General features: G+C 31.3%; 1 pseudogene across 1 annotated transcript; it reads right to left on the bottom strand.

The window, feature by feature from the left end:
* Window positions 1-4,018: 4,018 nt before the first annotated feature.
* Window positions 4,019-17,415, bottom strand: LOC143236292 (cytochrome P450 2J4-like; annotated as a pseudogene). The gene is made up of 8 exons (XR_013019519.1): window positions 17,289-17,415; window positions 15,566-15,672; window positions 11,103-11,257; window positions 10,957-11,061; window positions 10,497-10,621; window positions 9,279-9,534; window positions 6,999-7,186; window positions 4,019-4,241 (listed from the first exon to the last, which is right to left on the bottom strand). The product of XR_013019519.1 is annotated as a cytochrome P450 2J4-like (transcript).
* Between the last annotated feature and the right edge of the window lie 737 nt (window positions 17,416-18,152).

Here is an 18,152-nt window from a genome sequence, read left to right as displayed (position 1 = left end):
AGTGATCTGTTGTTTGTCTGTATTTTCTAAATCCGTTTTGTTCTTCTGGTAATTTTGAAGTAATCTCCTAAAATGTGGAGAGTCTGTTGCTTATTATTCTTTCAAGAATTTTACCTACACAGCTGTTCAGGCTGATGGGTCGATAACTGTTTGGTTTATTGGCTGGTTTTTCGTCTTTGTGGAACATTAAAATGTCAGCTTGCTTCCAAGAAACTGGGATGCATCCAGAGTATAGAGATAAGTTAAATATAGCTAATAGGTGGTCAAATAATTTTGGAGTGCCTTTTTTGAAAAGTATTATTTGTATTCTATAATTTCCCGGCGCTTTATGTTTGTATTTTTGATTGGTTGTTCAAGTTCATTGAGTTTAATTTTTGTGGTGAGTTGTTGCGTATTGTAGTAATTTGTATCATTAGTGTTGCTGTTCATAATGTTGACTGGAAAGTGTGGTTTATATAATTCTATATTATTTGTTACGTGGTTATTCATTTTATTGTGGTAATGGTTGTTCATGTCCGTATCATTATGTGTTTTAAATGTGTTTTGTAATTGATGTCTGAATGCTTCTGCTTTTTATTTGTTGGTTTGTGCTGAGGTGTTTTTTTTTTCTTTTCCAGTGTTGGGTATTTTCTTGTAATGGGTTCATTTGTGAATCTTTTTAAGTGTAGCCAGAACTTACTATGGTAGGTTTGTTTGTTTCATTTTTCTTGTTTTAGCTGTTTAATTTCTGTTTTAATTTTATTTCTAATGTTATTAATTTGTGTTTTTAAATCTCTTGTTGCCATGAATAGTCTTCTTAATTGTCTTCGTTGTTTTATCATTGTTAATAGTTGTTTGTTTGGTTTCCATATATTGTTTGTGGTTGTATATTGTTGTTTTGGTACAGCGTCCGTAGCTGCCTTTAAAAGGCATTCCATGATTATTTGACTGTATGAATCAATTTCAGATTCGATGTTCGCTGTATGTTTAATTTTGTCTGGTAGTTTGTTGTCTTTTTAAAATTCTTGCCAATTAGCTTTTTTGTAATCAAATTTGTCTTGCCTACTAATTTAATCTTTATGGGGGTTGAGATCGAAGACACACCATATTGGAAGATGGTCGCTGTCAACATCTTTTCCCACATTAAAATTTATTAGCTTTTGTCTAACATCAAAAGAGGTGAGACAGATGTTTAGGATATCATTTGAATTTGTTGCATAGGTAGTATGGGTAGGTGTATTATCATTAATAAGGGATATGCTATTATTATCTATGAATTGTAATAGGTGTCTGCCATTGGAGTTTGTAGAGTTACATCCAAAGTTCTTATGTTTGGAATTCAGATCACCTGTTACTATTGTACTTTGGTTGTGGGAAAAGATGTTGTATATTAGATTTATGTCTATACACTTAGTTGGAGAACAGTATAATCCTGCTATTGTTATTTTCGAGTGGTTTTCTAAGAGAATATCAACCACTATATTGTACTATAACAATGACTTAGTCACTGGTACGACCAAAGAACCTTCAGTTTCATTTCAGCTGTTCTTCAGCTAGTTATAATACACTCAGAGACATCTATAGAGAAACAGAGTAAGCAGTATAAACCAAGTGTATTGAGTTTTGTTCAGCTTGATCTTATGCGTGGGTTAGTTTCTCATAATGTATGTATCTTCAGTTGTTTTACGCAACCTTCTTGAGTGTCAGTATCTTTCACTGAAATTATTTGGATATTCAAATCAGAAAATCACATGATAATCAGAGCCAAAATGAAATCGCGGTGGAATAGCTTTCATGAACTCTGTTTGGCTTTACAGGGGTACACAATGACAGGTTGTGATTACATAGACTGTATGTTGCACATATTTTAAGGAATAAAGCATCAGGGTTACCTATGTCAAACATACCGTAACGGTATCAATTATAAACTACTCAGGAAGTTAAAATGTTCCAAAAATGTAGAAAAAAACAATTGAAACGTTGCATTTAAACAATATTTGCTAGGAACTCAAGGTAAAAGAAATTAATTGAATTTATATAATTCAAATATTAATAATTCCCAAGAATGACACTTTTTAACACCAAAGATGATCATGTTGTCACTTGGAAACGTAGGTTAAATATGACAGTAAAATTAATGGAAATGTGAGTGTCCCAAATGTCAAACACAAACAAATTATTTAGTTGTGAAGAAATCGATGGATAAAGTAACTACGGCCATTGAAACAACTAATCAGTAAAACACACTGTTTCTGATTCCTATGAAAATAAGATTGTCCAAACAACAACTGAAAGCTTTATTTGGAGAAATCAGTGTTTCTTGTTCCACACAACTCAACTGCCAACTGGTGTGAAGCCAGTGAAATGAAATACAGAATAAAAAAGAAAGGTGCATTCCATATGTGAATATTCATATTATTATATGGGAATTCGTATTTATTTATTTTTAAGTTGTAGAGCCAATTAGCAAATCATCAGAAATTTTCTTAAAGGTATTTAACATATTTTATAGTTATTTTTTAAACAAATAAACTTCTATTGGTGGTCGGTGGTTTTGACCAGTTACTTTCCTTCAAGTATATACATGCTAAACTCAAGACAACCAGCGAGTTGCCCTCCAGTAGTTTTAAAAGAAATTCAAAGAAAACCATCTAACCAACCAAATAAACTATAAAGTGTTCAGTATTTCAACGTGTCACAAGTTCTTAATATTAAAACCGTCGCTGCTGACTATATAAAAAAATATATTTTAAACTATAAATATTCTTTGCTATAAAATACTTCGCCATTTATATCGTAATATAATCTTTATTTTCTCTTTTCACTCTTTGGACGATATAATTTTCATATGATTATTATGCAACACCGGTTGGGAACCATTAATAGTCATCGGTAATACAGGGTTAATATACTCTTCAAAAAAAGAAACGCAAAAGGGATATTTTTGTTATTTTAAAGAGAAATATATGTAATAACGTTACAAGCTCAGAGTATGTGATATTACACGTGTTAAGGCACTGATTTTTAGACCAAAATGACAATAAAAGTTGTGCACTTTGAAAACGGAGGAAAACATTGGATTTTTCGCCAAAACGCATGTGTGTCCAATACATTTGTTTGAGAGATCTGCATGTTCTGCAAGTGCAATATGTGCAAAATCCCTATAAAAGTGGCGGGTTCTTGGTTTCCGTAGCTCAGTGTTAAGCCACCAACACGCAATACAGTTACGCCAAGACTGACTGAAGCACAACGCAACAACGCCATTGGTTGCTTGGAAGCAGGCGAATCTCGATCAGATGTTGCCAGAGCTGTGAATGTCCACCCAAGCACCATCACAAGGCTATGGAATCGTTACCAACAACATTCATTTTATTTTTTGTGTATATCTATAAATTGAATACTCTTTTAATAATAGTTTATAAAAGACTTCAAATTCCTCTTAACTCTTTGATAAACCATTTGGATTTTTCATGGAAAAAATTTATTAAGAACGAAAATAATTTAACAGGTTTTAGAATTGTAGCATTTTGGTAATGATGATGTATGTCCGTAGTCATACCCATGTATTACGAGAGGGCAGATAAAACAAATAAAACTTTAGTCAGTAAGTTACAAGTAACATAAAATAATAACATATTTAACAGTGCAGTCACTGTTTCGAAACAGATGTAAGTTATCATATTTACTTTAGCATTAACAGAATAGTTCATTTAATCAAATAATATAATATTCAAAAATCATCTTCATACATTTTAATGAATCGACTCTTGAAATTTAAAAGAATGTGGTTTATCAAAAAATATTATTTTCTAATTCTGAAGTTTAGTTCCACTAAAATAATGCCTCGTTTCGAGCTAACTCATCCATGACATTTTGAATTTTTATAATGTGCATAAACCCCTGCACCACAACAGAAAGTGTTTTACTAATAACTGTATTATGGAGAATATTTTGCTATAAATCATACTTAATTTCATCAAATAAATCTTTATTAACATAAGATGTGAGAAGATTGTTAAAAAACAGAGTTTTTTGGACATTTCATTGTTCACCGAAACTTTAAAAACTGTGGCTATCTTTTAATTAACTTCTTGGGATAAGTCGAAACTTATGATGTTTGGCATCCCAAGTCAATTCAAACACGCCGTCGAAGTTAGATTTATCACCGTCAGGAAGAGCCACAATGAAGCGCTGAAGTATGGATGTGAAGAAGAGAAATAATTCTACAACAGCTGGCGTTTCTCCAGGACAGGAACGTTTCCCTTTTAAGTAGTGGAAACAATGTATTAGTAATTTGTGTAACAGAAAATGAGAAAAACAAAACATATTTTATAAATTTGCAACTTGCTAGATAATAATTATAATGATGCATTAATTAGGAATATTGATGTTCTTATAATAAAATTTGAAATATTACAAGCATCTGATATGTAACAATTAAACAACATGAGTAGAAAAAAACAATATTAGTTAACACTGTACACTTTTTAAGAACCTGCAGCTCATTTTTTCTGTTATCTTCAAAATTTGTTATAAACTGAATAATAAGAAACACTGACTGAAGTTGAGAAAGTGGTAGCCTTTTTTCAGTCACTAATCGATTATAGGATTACGCCGCTTTACGTTTGCATCCCTTTAAGTGACTAAAAGGAACAGTTTCATATTTCATTTACTCAATATTGAGATTACGAGGTGAAAACAAATATGTAAGATCAGAAAAAGAAAAGGACCTGTTTGACATGAGTTTATGAAAAGATCGTAAAACACAAGAGTTCAATTATAATAAAAAATAACGATGAAGACTAAAAGATGTGTGAGAGAGAAAGAATAAACTGAGAGAGGTGACTGAAGAAAGTAACAAGTTTTCATTGAGGTACAAAATTTATTTGTAAAATTACATCCTAGACATTAGAGTAAAAAGTAAGCCATTTATCATGTTCATATTAACAGAGCCGTTGTAAACAAAAGTGGTGACTGAAGCGATATTTGTTAGGAATCGAAACTCAACAACGAAATGGAAATCACGTCAACAAAAACAAAAAACGTAAAATCAGCTGATAAAGCATTGAAGTTATGAGAAAAATAAGTTCATTCATTTTTGTTCTTACCTTGGCTGTTATTGTTTTACAGTGGTTCATTATTTAACAGTGTAGAATTAAAAAAAAAATTATTAAAGCACGAAAGTAATATTTTACACTTGGATTCAAATTGAAATACTAAATACATTTTATTTTGATTTTACTTCTTTTGTTTTCTAAATGGTTAGTGATGTCCTACTTTTCGTTAGCATGTTTGCATTTCATAATCGCTACCTAATAAAGTTAAAATGTGCCTGACAAATAACAATAAGCGAGAAATTAATATATGGTCAGATTACAAATATTAAGAAAATAAAACTTATTTTACGTTGGTAATTTACTAACGTACAATAAGTTGAATGTACTGTGTTCAGCTTAGAGATCAAATATCAGGTAACTGTATGTCTTGGATAGTCTTTGATGATATAGAACACTGCATGAATTAAAGTTTTTACCAGTATATTGGAAGATGTAATAAACGTCTCCATTGACACTTCTTATATAAAACTCAAAACGAACTATATTTCAAGTCGTTAATAATGTATGAAAATAAAACAATAGATTTAACACATGCTTGAAAAATCTCAATTTAGAAAAAGATACTTTCCTACGTAATGTCTCTCAGATAGAAATGAATAGAACACCTACATATTATAGTTTGTCCAACATTTAAATTGGAAATTTCTATAGAAAGGTAGAAATAACAGTTTTCTAAAATATAGTGGTTCAACCTAATCATATACAGAAATTACTCCTAACTGAATTTTAGGGAATAAAATCAACATATAAAATTAACATGAAATTATTCTACATTATCTAAGAATTTAAATAATATATATTTTCATGACTAATAAACGTTATTCAATATATTATGAAATTAAATGAATTATAAATAATTGTTTTTAAACAGAACATCAGAAAGTACAGAAATCATCCTGTTGAATTATCAATTTACAGAAACATCATCTGTCCTAGCAGCACTAACCCTAGAAACATAATTTGTTAAGTAATAATATCCGACTATAGAATTTTAGTGGCACAGTTCACCTAGTGACACCATCTTCCTACAGAAGCATTATCTGCCTTTCAAAAAATACACAAATAAATATATGAACGAAAATGATAAAGAGATGCTGAGATAAGTTGAAATGCGTAAGTATTACTATCTGCTTTTGTAGAGAGTATGTAATTCAAGTTTGATTAAAACATTTCAGCCCTGATTATTGTAAAAACAATGTTATTCAAATTCTATAAAATATCACTTTTAAAACTTTATTGTACCCCTCTTTTAACAACGTCTCCTAGTGACACTTTGTTGCACTATGATGTATTTGTCTCTGTCCCTCCCCTCCTGTTAATAGCCCCCTAGTGGCTCAGCGGTATGTCTGCGAACTTACAACGCTAAAAACCTTGTTTCGATAACCGTGGTGGGCAGAACACAGATAGCCCATTATGTAGCTTTGTGTTTATTTAAAACAACAACAGCACCAATCCTCTTAAGATGGCCAATTAGAGCGTGTGTCAAAAGCGAAACTCTATTCACGTGATAAAAGTAATCTAACAGAAAAAAGAAAATTCCAATTTTCACGCAAAGCCAGTTAAGGGCTATCTGCTTTTAATTGTCCTTACCTTGAGCACATAAGCTACAAATAATTTACCACCAACTCTTGTATTACTTTTATCCGACCAAAGAGGGAGGTTTGAATTTCACGTGTATAGCACAAATGACAACTGAGAGAAATTGAATACAAACCATCAAAACATTCGGTTTCATACTTTAGTCACATTAACCATTAAGTCACCTATATAACAATGTATTAATATAAAAAATCTATCAAACTTTTTTCTGAAGTATTTGATCTAACTGAACTGAAAGGTGTTGTTAATAATTTTTAAATTAAAATCTTATAAACTGTAAATAAGACTTAGGACTAATCTTACCGACAGAGAATGGAATGAAATATTCAGGTTTCTCAAACTTAGTTCTCTCCTGGGTTAGAAAATGTTCTGGAAAAAATTCACTGGGGTTCTTCCAGTATTTTGGATCGTTGTGGAAAGCCCAGATGTTGTTAATGACAATTGTTCCTTTAGAAATGTCGTAGCCTTAAACAGTTGTGTCTTCCGTTGTACTATAAACGCAAACTATTGAATGTAAAATTTCAGTAATGAACATGAAGTTTACGTATTTACATATAAACAAAATAAACTTAATATACACACGCGCAAATGTAAGGAGAACACAGCTTTCACAACTTTTAAATGTATGTTTTATAACTAAAGAATAACAAACTGTATCTGTAGAAATTTGTTATTCTTTCAGTTGTTTTCCACAACACTACTTATTTTCTGATAGTTTTTAATACCTGAAAAACGAAAGTAATTTTCTCCCTGACAATATTGCGGTCTTGGCTTGATAATGTTTTTAAACTCCTCTTTGAAATTACTTTACCTAATTCCATACTATTAGATCAAAAACATATCCACATTAAGACAAGTAAAAGCCATGACGCAGTTTACTCATATATTGTTTGCATTAGTTATTTTTTTTAGCCGCGGCACATTGGCTTTTCGAACGACTCCGCGTTTGGTTGTTTGTTTTTATGTACTAACTTTTAGCTCCTAGCTCACTCATCTCTTGATCAATTTGTGACAAAATTACGGTTTGGAGAACAGAAGATCAAACGTTTTTACTAGTGTATTTTACCACGCCCAAGTTCTCATAAACTAATTTACTCTACATTCTGTCTAAAAGGATTTCAACTGTTGCAGTGATTGTTCGCCTGTACAGGAATTTTTACTGAATGACTTTTATGTTATTGTTTATTGTTTTTATTTGCGCCTACTTGTCTGCAGTACATATAGATATATTATATACTATGAATATTGGCTGAGAAACACATGGTTACATATCTTCACTTAATTAGATTTTCAGAGTATGTTAAACTACAAGAATGTTTCTGACGTTAATTTCTTAACCTTTTATAAAACTTCTCACATTTTACCAGAGGTCGTTATCATCCAGCCAGATATGAAAGGCTAACCAACACAATGCTAGTTCGATAAAGTAATTGATATATTATTTTTGTTACAATTTATCTTAATGTTAAAATATTTGTTTTACGCTACACTGTAACTTGCATTCAATTTTATCTCTATCACATACAATATTATCTGGTACTACAAGAATCGAGAAAAGTTCATAAACATGCTTACACTCTATATCACGAGTTCCTGCTGAAGTGGATCCACATGGACTAATGCTTATTTCTGCTTATCAAATTTATGGTTACATGTACTAAATATTATCTAGACAGAAATGTTTTTTTAGAGACAGAAGATTAGATAGTCGTAAAGTTTAAAACTTATAGCTTTTAAATTAAAGTGCATTAAATGAATCTAAGCAATAATTATTTTATATAGTTTTTCTGTGATAATTCAGACGAATAGAATTTAATATAGTCTGGTGTTAAAAAGCCGCATTTTAACAGTATCTTATCATGCTCATTGAACCAGTAATTATTAACATGAATATTTGTTTAGTCAAAGGTAAAGTACCGAATATGAAGATAACAGTGGTATTCAATAGGAAGAGTGCAAAACTGAAAGATAATTTTAATTTAAGAGAAATATTAACTTGTGCACCAGAAAACCGAAACTTTATAGTTAAATAGCCTTTGTAGCTGACAATATAATATCAATTATTATTATTACTTATTTAATATAACTGGGTTAAGTTTACTTCCTATTCAAGTCTAAAATATATAAAATATCTATCTGAAGGCTGTATATCCTGTTGGTAGCACTTCTAGGTCACGTCATTGTGAAAGGCTGTCATATGTAAACTACAACACAAACCCCTCTCTTCTTTTGCATGAAGCATTCCATTTACGGGTATTACTGTCTTTAATTCCCGTTTCAACTGTTCATAAGCAAAGAAATCTGACGACTTGACTGATCCATTCTTATACGTTGTGTTGATTTTTGATTTTGAACTGTGGATATATCCTGGTCCTGTAGGAAGTTTTAATCAATATGGAAATTCTTGAATACCCGTTTTACTCTTTATTTGCTTTGAATAGGCGATGAATTTTTCATAAATGCGAACGATTATATAATCACTTTGATCTTACTCATTATATTAGTTCAATCTATTACACATCAGAATTGTGGATTTCAAAATGAAGTATCTGAAATACTATTCTAAGAAAACAACAAACTTACTATATTAAGAGACCGAGAGGTGCTATAGTCTGCCATCTTTGAACCTCATGAAGAACAGCCTGAGTGTAAGGTAGGTGTATATGGTCGCCCCAGGATGGTAACCTTTCTCTACCAATAACACTGTCCATCTCGTTTTGCACCCGTTTCTGAACATCCGGATATGCGGCCATAGTTAGAAGACACCATTCTATTGTTGCCTGTACGGTGCTACTCCCAGCAATAAAAAAAGCCTGAACATTTCCGTTCAGCATATTATCTGGAAAACAGTGGCAAATATTGATTGTAGGGGTGATGGAAAAACACCGTTAAACCAGCTTATAAATTGTGACATTGATTACTATAAGAAATTCCTACATTTACGTTAAAACTGATGAAACATCTGTTAAATCACTAGATCTTATTTATTAAAATGTTATTAAATAATTCTACAGATTAATGGTCCTCTCTTAGTTTTAATCAAACTAATTAGAAAAACGCGTACAAATTTTTCAATAGGTTTATCGTCTCGAATGAATATTTTCAATTCTATGTTTTAAAATTTAATTTTTGATTGTCTATAGCTGTATTCTGTTAATCGATTAAGTTTAAGAACGACTGTGTTATAATTACATTTGTGTTAGGGTAAATAAGTACAGTAGATTGTAATGTCATCGAGTGTTTTATGGTCTGTATTTGCCAACAGTACAAAGATAGACTCTGATGATTATCTAATAGTTAGTATCAGACATAATTATCATCCATTCTCAATCTTCAAGCAGATAGACACGAAAATAATATAATCAATAAGTTTGGATGAGTAAACTATGAAAAGTAAAACATTTTAATGAGATTTTTTTATAAGAAGGATTGTTATACAAATTGTTTATTTTAATATAACACGCATCTTATTTGACATGTTTACTTCTTTTATATAAAATACAACTTATTTATATCAAAGGCGAAGTTTTTGCTTATATTCTCTCATAAGGAATATTTTCTTAGATATGTAATCATTGGATTCTATCTTCAGAACATAAAATTCCAAACATCATTTAAAATAAAATGTCCTCTTTTTTAAGGTTACAAATGAATGTGATACTGAGAATGTATTTACTACACGCTTATTACGTGTAATTTTTCATATGATACAGAACAGTCAGATTTGTACGTCAAAGATATTCTTTATATGAAACAGAACATGAATACTAAATCTTGTTTTTGTTTAACACATATATTTACACTTTAAGGTAAAAGATGATCTGTTATTTTTCATTTCTCGGTCCTTCATTTCCATCAAGAAAGAATCAATGTAATCACGGACTGAGTTTTGGTCCAGGCTCGTCTCGTGTTCGTCAATCTTATCACTGAAAACAGTTTCAACACGGGTTCATACACATCCAGAAAATGTGACACGTTTCGATTTTTGTTGATTTTTTCTGATAGCAATTATTACCGTAAGTAGTGTACAGTAAGATAGTTTTGATGTGTGTCTCAGCTTACAAAGCAGATCTCGTTTAGGTAATCAGAATTTGGAATAACTGCATTTTTCTAAGGATCTGTTTGTTTTTTTAGGTTTCAAAATATGTTAACATCGCAGAAAGCTCCAATTTAATATTTTTCAAGTGTACTCTAACACTTCTAAGGTAAGGTATCATAAATGTGTTTGCAAAATTGTACTTAAATACGCCAAACTGCTTACCGTACAAACATTGTTAGTTTCTCTGTTGTATCTTGGAATTTTCTAAATGTATTCGGTTTGATAAAGGTAAGAAATGGTTTCATCCAAGGAAAGAAGGTTTGCAGACTAAATTATTGAACAAATTTCGTAAATCCATCAATTTTTTGTATAGGAAAATTCTTTTCGGATCGTTGTAATCAAACCTCTGACCAAACACAAGAGCAGAGATGGTGTTCGATATGCTTGAACCTAAAATTTCTCGAACTTCACAAACGGCGCCATTCAACGAACTCAGATACTCCAAGACAATTCCAATTTCATTCTACAATTTCATTAAATAATATCAATGCCATATTATACAATGTATTCTTGGAAGATATTTTTAAAGACCGTTAATGTTAGATTCCAAAATTCTATAATAAAGAAGATTCATGGTTTCTTTACCTAAGATTACCAGAGATCTTATCCCATTAAAATGGCACATGGTTTCTGGAATCAGTTTGTTTATTTTAATATTAACTATTATATGAGTTACATGCTGCAGTTTTTAAGAGTAAAACTGATTTGTTACTCTTAACATTTAAACACAAAGTTTATCGTACGATTTTATTACCAGAAAATGGAATTTAACAATATTAATAATAAAATAAGATTATTGATACCAATTAAACAATATTTTATATTCTTTAATGAGCAAGAAATAGTTTGATCTGTTTGTGTTTTGTTAAAGTAAAAATTTTTATTGTGCTTGTTTGAAGAAATTCTCCCACCCTTATGTTTATCACGAACTCAGATAATATATTTGGTTATTTTCCAAACAGAGGTTGGTTGGTTGGTTGATTTAATGTTTTATAACACAAAGCAGCCAGGCTATCCACGCCAAACATCCAGTGAAAAGTTAAAAGTAAATTTAGTAAAATTCATAAAAGGAAATTAAGGTAAATCAAAACAAAGTTTAAAAAACACATAGGTAGCATTAAACTCAATGTTTACATCTGGTCTACAACGTTAAGAGAAACCTGCAGTAATACAAGCTGTAAAGGACTATCTGTAGCGTAACTGTAATTATTATAACTCGCCAGGAATACTAACAGGTAAGTACAAAAACCACAATTAGTCACCTGAAGTTGGTCTTTCTAGTCCTGTTTTCGAGCTACTTAATGTTACGGCCAGTTTTTAACTTCAAATCGAACCACATGAACTTTGATTTTTAAAAGGGAAGCATATTAAAAAGGTGTAAAGTATAAATTAAAAACTTAAATAACATTAAAAAGAGTAATAACCTTTAAAAAATTAAAAACATTTCCAAGGTGGACAATGTCACTATCACCAATAACACTGTGTAACATTATGGACAAACCTTGGGACAGAACGTATTTAAAATGGTGTTGTCGTTGAAACTTGTAACGACGGCAAGAAAGTAAAATGTGGCTTGTCGTGATCTGAGTGTTACACAAACTACACATTTGTGCATCAGTTCCAGATAAAAGAAAAGGATGAGTCAAGAAACTGTGACTAATGCATAGTCTAGTTAGATCAACTTCCTCTTTCCGATCTTAACGGAAGCAAAACAACCATAGTCCAATATCGGATTTTATTTGGAAAAGCATGTTTTCGCTTCGCTCACTCCAACTCGACTGCCAGCTAGCACGGAGCCTAGACTTCAATACAGGATAGCACAGCAATGATAGTGCCAGAGCCGGTAGACTTAGCTGCGGTGTCCGCCAGCTTGTTCCCGCGAATGCCAACGTGATCTAGTATTCAGAAAAACTGGATAGAAGTAGATGTTAAAGAGAAATGGTCCAGTTAGTTTTGAATATCGGCGAGAACATGGTGTGAACTAACATAAAGCGTTTCCAGGGACAGTAGAGAACTGAGCGAGTCAGTATAAGTAGCGCAGTTTGAGTACTGCTTAGCTTCTATGTGATCCAGGACAAATGAAATGGCGTACAGTTCAGCAGTGAACACAGAAACTATAGAGGGGATTTCGTATACAACCACTGGTGGGATGGGTTGACCAGTGGATACAGCAATGTTATCTAAGGACAGACCCAATTCATCCAACTGCATCTGGATACGAAGGCCAAAAGGAGCAATTGGAGACCGTCTGTTCTGAGAAAGTATGACCCACCGAGGAAGGAAAACACAACCCCAGGTGAGATGCTTTGGTAAGGAACGAAGTTTCGAAGCATATAGTAAAGACAGTTGCAAATGGTGGAGAAGCAAAGAAGGTTCATGAGATTCTATGTATAAGCTCTGAACTGTTGAAGTGTCGAAAGCCCCAGTGCAGAGCCGAAGTCCTTGATGATGAATGGGGTCCAGCATCTTTAAGGCCGATGGTCTGGCAGAGCCACAGACCAGTGATCCATAGTCGAGTTTCAAACGAATAAGAGCATGATATATCTTTAGTATAAAACGTTCCGCTCCCCAAGTGGTGGAAGAGAGGACACGGAACATGTTCAGTGCTCTTGTACTTTATACCCGCAGCTGCTTGATATGTGGAATAAAGATGAGCTTACGGTCAAAGATAAGCCCCAAGAACTTTGTCTCAGGGACCACTGGTATTGTTAGTATGTTATTATATTTGGTATTATTATTATATTTTTGTATTTGGTATTGTTATTTTGTAATTATATTTGGTATAATACTATATATACTATTGTATATGGTATTTTAATTATATTATATTTGGCATTGTTATCATACTATTGTATTTGGTATTGTTATTATTCTATTATATGTGGTATTATCATTTTCCTGTTATATTTGCTATTGTTAAAACACTGTTATAAATCGTATTGTTACTATACTGTTATATTTCGCATTGTTATCGTACTATTATATTTGTTTTTGTTAACATATTATATTTCATACTGTTATTATTATACTATTATATTTCGTATTGTTACTGTACTATTATATTTCGTGTTGTTATCATACTATTAGATTTCGTATTACTATTGTACAATTGTATTTCGTATTGTAATTATACAACTATATTTTGTATTGCTATTATTCTATTGTATTTCATATTATTATTATTATACTATTATATTTTGTATTGTTATTACACTGTTAAATTTCGTATTGTTATTCTATTATTTTATTTCATATTGGGATTATACTATTATATTTTGTATTATCATTATACTATTGTATTTGTTATTGTTATTATATTATGTTATTTTGTATTGTTAGTATATTATATTTCGTAATGTCATTGGACTTTTATAAAAAGATTTTCAGTAACTTCAGTTGGAAACATCTGTTGTTGTTTTTTCTATAGATCAGATAACACTATGTAACAACATTTTTAATTTTTCTTTTTCCTGGGCAAAAGGTGTTATTTCCCAGCTGCATATGCCTAATGTTTGAAGGGAATAAGGCCATTATCTGTAGTTTTACAACATAAGCAATTAAGATATAACACATTCTATCGACGAACAAAATTTGTATTACGTAGTGTAATTGTATAACGTATAGTGTTAATTTGTTTTTCAGGTTATCCGCATTCTCATGATGCCTTTAATACACTGTTATGAAAAACATTTAACCATGCTCAGCTTAACAGATAACGTATCAAGTATTTGATCGATTAGTTTAAGGTTTACGCCAGTGTCGTGTTATTGAGCAAACTTTTTACTGTGAACTTTGAGTCCATAATAAAAGGAAAATAATGGAACTATTTCATTACTGACATCTCATCCAAGAAATTATTACGATATCAAATTCTTTCTTGTGTGATCAATTATTGTTTCTGTAGTTCGAACGAGTGTTACCTATTAAAATTTGTTTCTTGACGAGAGGTTGTTAATTAGATTGCTTAGAAACTATAGAACGTTTTAATAATAGAATATTGGACAGAGACTTGTGTTTCACATCGGTAGAAATAGGACGTAGCTCGAAATCAGACAAAAACAACAAAATTCAACTTCCCAAGTCCATGAACTTGTGAATAACAACAAACAGTTTTTAGAACAGAATGTCACATTACTAAAACATGAACGTGATAGTAAAATCATAGAAACCTTATTAACAAAGTTAACCTCACAACTACCAAATAGCCATAGCCATATTTAAATAATATTGATACCAACAGAAATAAGTAAAAATACCATTTTTAGAACTTAAATACAGTACATTGTTAGATTGTTGTTTAACGTTAAAACTCGGTGAAGCGAGAGTGTTAATACCAGTGATCTAAACGCCGTATCTCTTCTAAAAATAAACTTTACTTACAGTAAAAGTTGTAAATTGTAATAATAACACTTATTTTGTTTTATCACTTTAATTCGTCAACATTTCTCTCCTTTCGTAAAATATCTTTAACACCCTACAGGTAACATTTTTTATTGTTAGTCCACTTTTAATAAGAACATCAGGTTGACAATATCATGTTCGTTGGATACGTTAAAGTATCGCGTAAGAAAACTTGTCTCATAAACAATTCGTCATAAGAAGAAATAACGTTATTGAGATGGGCGTTAGTAACCACATCATGTCTTTATGTAGGATAGATTTTTATAAAATAAAACACTGTTAATATAGGTACATATTTATATGAAAATCATTATATTTTTAAACATTTGCTATTTCATAGAAACAATAAATTCCATATAAAATCATAAACCTTCATGTGATCTTCCATCTTTGTTTTTCCAAAGCCAAGATTTCTTAAGACATGAAGTGAAAATCGTCGTTGTTCTTTCCACCATCTTCCGTTCACTATCCCTATATCTGAAAGGAAAAACAAATAATACAAACAATTATTTTAAATATATTCTAGTTCATTATTTGTAACTGAGTGTTTTAATTGGAGAGGTAAAACACTTGTCGATTTAGCATATTAACAATGATTTTCAATAATAAAAACATAACAGATCAATAACAGTTGAGAAGAAATGCTATTATGTCTATAGTTAATGTACTTTTAAATTTCACTTTAAACATATTCAGAAAGAGTTTTTACTGAGATAACCAGAAGTAAAAGATAAATAAAAGGCCTGTCATGGACAGATTGTTAAGGAACTCAACTTGTACTCTGAGGGTCGCGGATTCGAATCCCCGTTACATCAGACATGCTCGCCCTTTCAGTCGTGAGGGTGTTATATTGTAACGGTCAATCCCACTATTCTTGGTAAAAGAGTAGCCCAAGAGTTGGTGGTGGGTGGTGATGACTAGCTTCCTTCCCTCTAGTCTTAAACTACTAATTTAGGGCTAGCGCAAACAGCCCTCATGTAACTTTGCGCCAAATTCGAAACAAACCAAAGAATGAAAAAGGGTTAATGTTACTTGATTCTTGTAATACATTTTATTGTGGTAAAACCTACTAGGCCATTGCTCTCTATGCAAACAACAACAACAACAAAAAACAACAGAGAAAACGATTTTTTATATTACTGATATCTTAGCTACATTAATAATATTTGCTGGACGTTCTCTTACATTAGCTACACGAATAGTACTTCGGAGGATATCTACGAAAGAGACATCATGTTGTTTAGTTTGTACGGCGCTTTATTTTATAACATGATCGCTGTTATTGTTGTTCTGTTGAGGTTATATGGGGCGGTGGAAAGAGGCTTTCTGTACTTAAAAGCTTTTGTTTATTTTGTCTTCAATTTCGCTCAAAGCTACGCAAACACTATCTGCGTCGATCGTCCCTAATTTAGCAGTGTAAGACTAGAGGGAAGGCAGCTAGTCACCACCACCCACCGCCAACTCTTAAGCTACTCTTTTATCAACGTATAGTGGGATAGACGGTCACATTATAACGTTTCCTCGGCTGAAAGATCGACCATGTTTAATGTGATTGGGATTTGAACCAATGACCCTCAGCTTACGAGTTGAGTGCCTTAACTACCTGACCATGCCGGTCTCCCGAAGTTCTATAGAACATTTTATGAAAGTGGAGTTGTATTTCAGTCATATATTAGAAATTACAGAACTGATGGTTGAACTTGCTGTAATAGACATAAGTCTCACTGTGCATATACGTATTTATAACTTACTGTTAATACCAAAATATCTAATTTAATGTTTTATAATTTTCTGTTATTTATTTCTTGTGTGTTTCCCTCGTGAAGGACAATAATAATTGTAACTAATAATAAATAATTGTAAATTTATCAAAATAATTAATAAACTATAAAACTCTGAGTTATGTCATTACTGGCATCTCATACAGTAATTAATAATCATATAAACTTATTTCATGTATCAGAACAATCATTGTTTCACAGATCAAACAACTGTTCTCCAGGATTATCTGTTTATTGAAAAAAGGTTATTCATTAGTTCGTCTGAAACTAAAGAACGTTTTAATGTAAGAATAATGCATGTGTTGTACTTACTTATAAAATCTGGGGTTACTTGAAACTGTGGATCAGGTGGTCTTCCTAGGAAAGCATCTTTCTTCATAGCTTCCTTTACAGCGGGAAAATCACCGAGAATGACAACGTTTTGGTTTCCCAACCTGAGGCTAAAGTAGGTAAAAAGCAAAATCCTATGACTTCATTTTGATCTAGTTAACAACACAGTCTACAATACAACTAAATGTGACATTAGTAAATCAAGTAAATATAATATGTACAATATAAATATTTGAATACGTTGCCAATTTCTATAAAATCAAGATAATGGTCTACCTTTAAAACTTGTGTTATAACTGCACAATAACCCTACATCCAATACTTCACACTTATAACATGGTTTAGATTGAAGCATAGTTCAAATACTCCAAACTGAATAACAGAATAGCGATGTTTTAATAATTATCTATCCATTAGAATAAAGTTGTTCATTATCAGTGACATCGGCAGAACTATTAATCATGGTTTTTGAGTTCAAGTTAACAGTTTTATTATAGTTAACATTCACATTAACAACACTGTTTAACTTGAAGTGTAGTTTCAAACTTTTTATATTAAAGAAAAAAATTGTTGTTATTTTATGCTTAAGTTTCGATTAAGAAAAAGCTAAGTTATTATTCATCAAACTATTAAATCTATTGTATATGATCTTCTGAATTGTTATCTATGTTTGGGTTTTTGATCACTGTATATGGCGAACAGTTGCATATATTGTCTTAGCTACTCCTAAATAATAAATAATGTAATTCGATTTCAGTGATTAAATGTATGAAAAAGGAATGATATAATAGGATTTTATTTTCTGAAAACTTTCTATTCTCTACATATCAATACAACTAACTGTGA

Source organism: Tachypleus tridentatus, chromosome 13 (assembly GCF_004210375.1).
Source record: "Tachypleus tridentatus isolate NWPU-2018 chromosome 13, ASM421037v1, whole genome shotgun sequence".
In the NCBI taxonomy this organism is placed as follows: Eukaryota; Metazoa; Arthropoda; class Merostomata; order Xiphosura; family Limulidae; genus Tachypleus; species Tachypleus tridentatus.
This window is presented reverse-complemented; position numbering and strand designations above follow the sequence as displayed.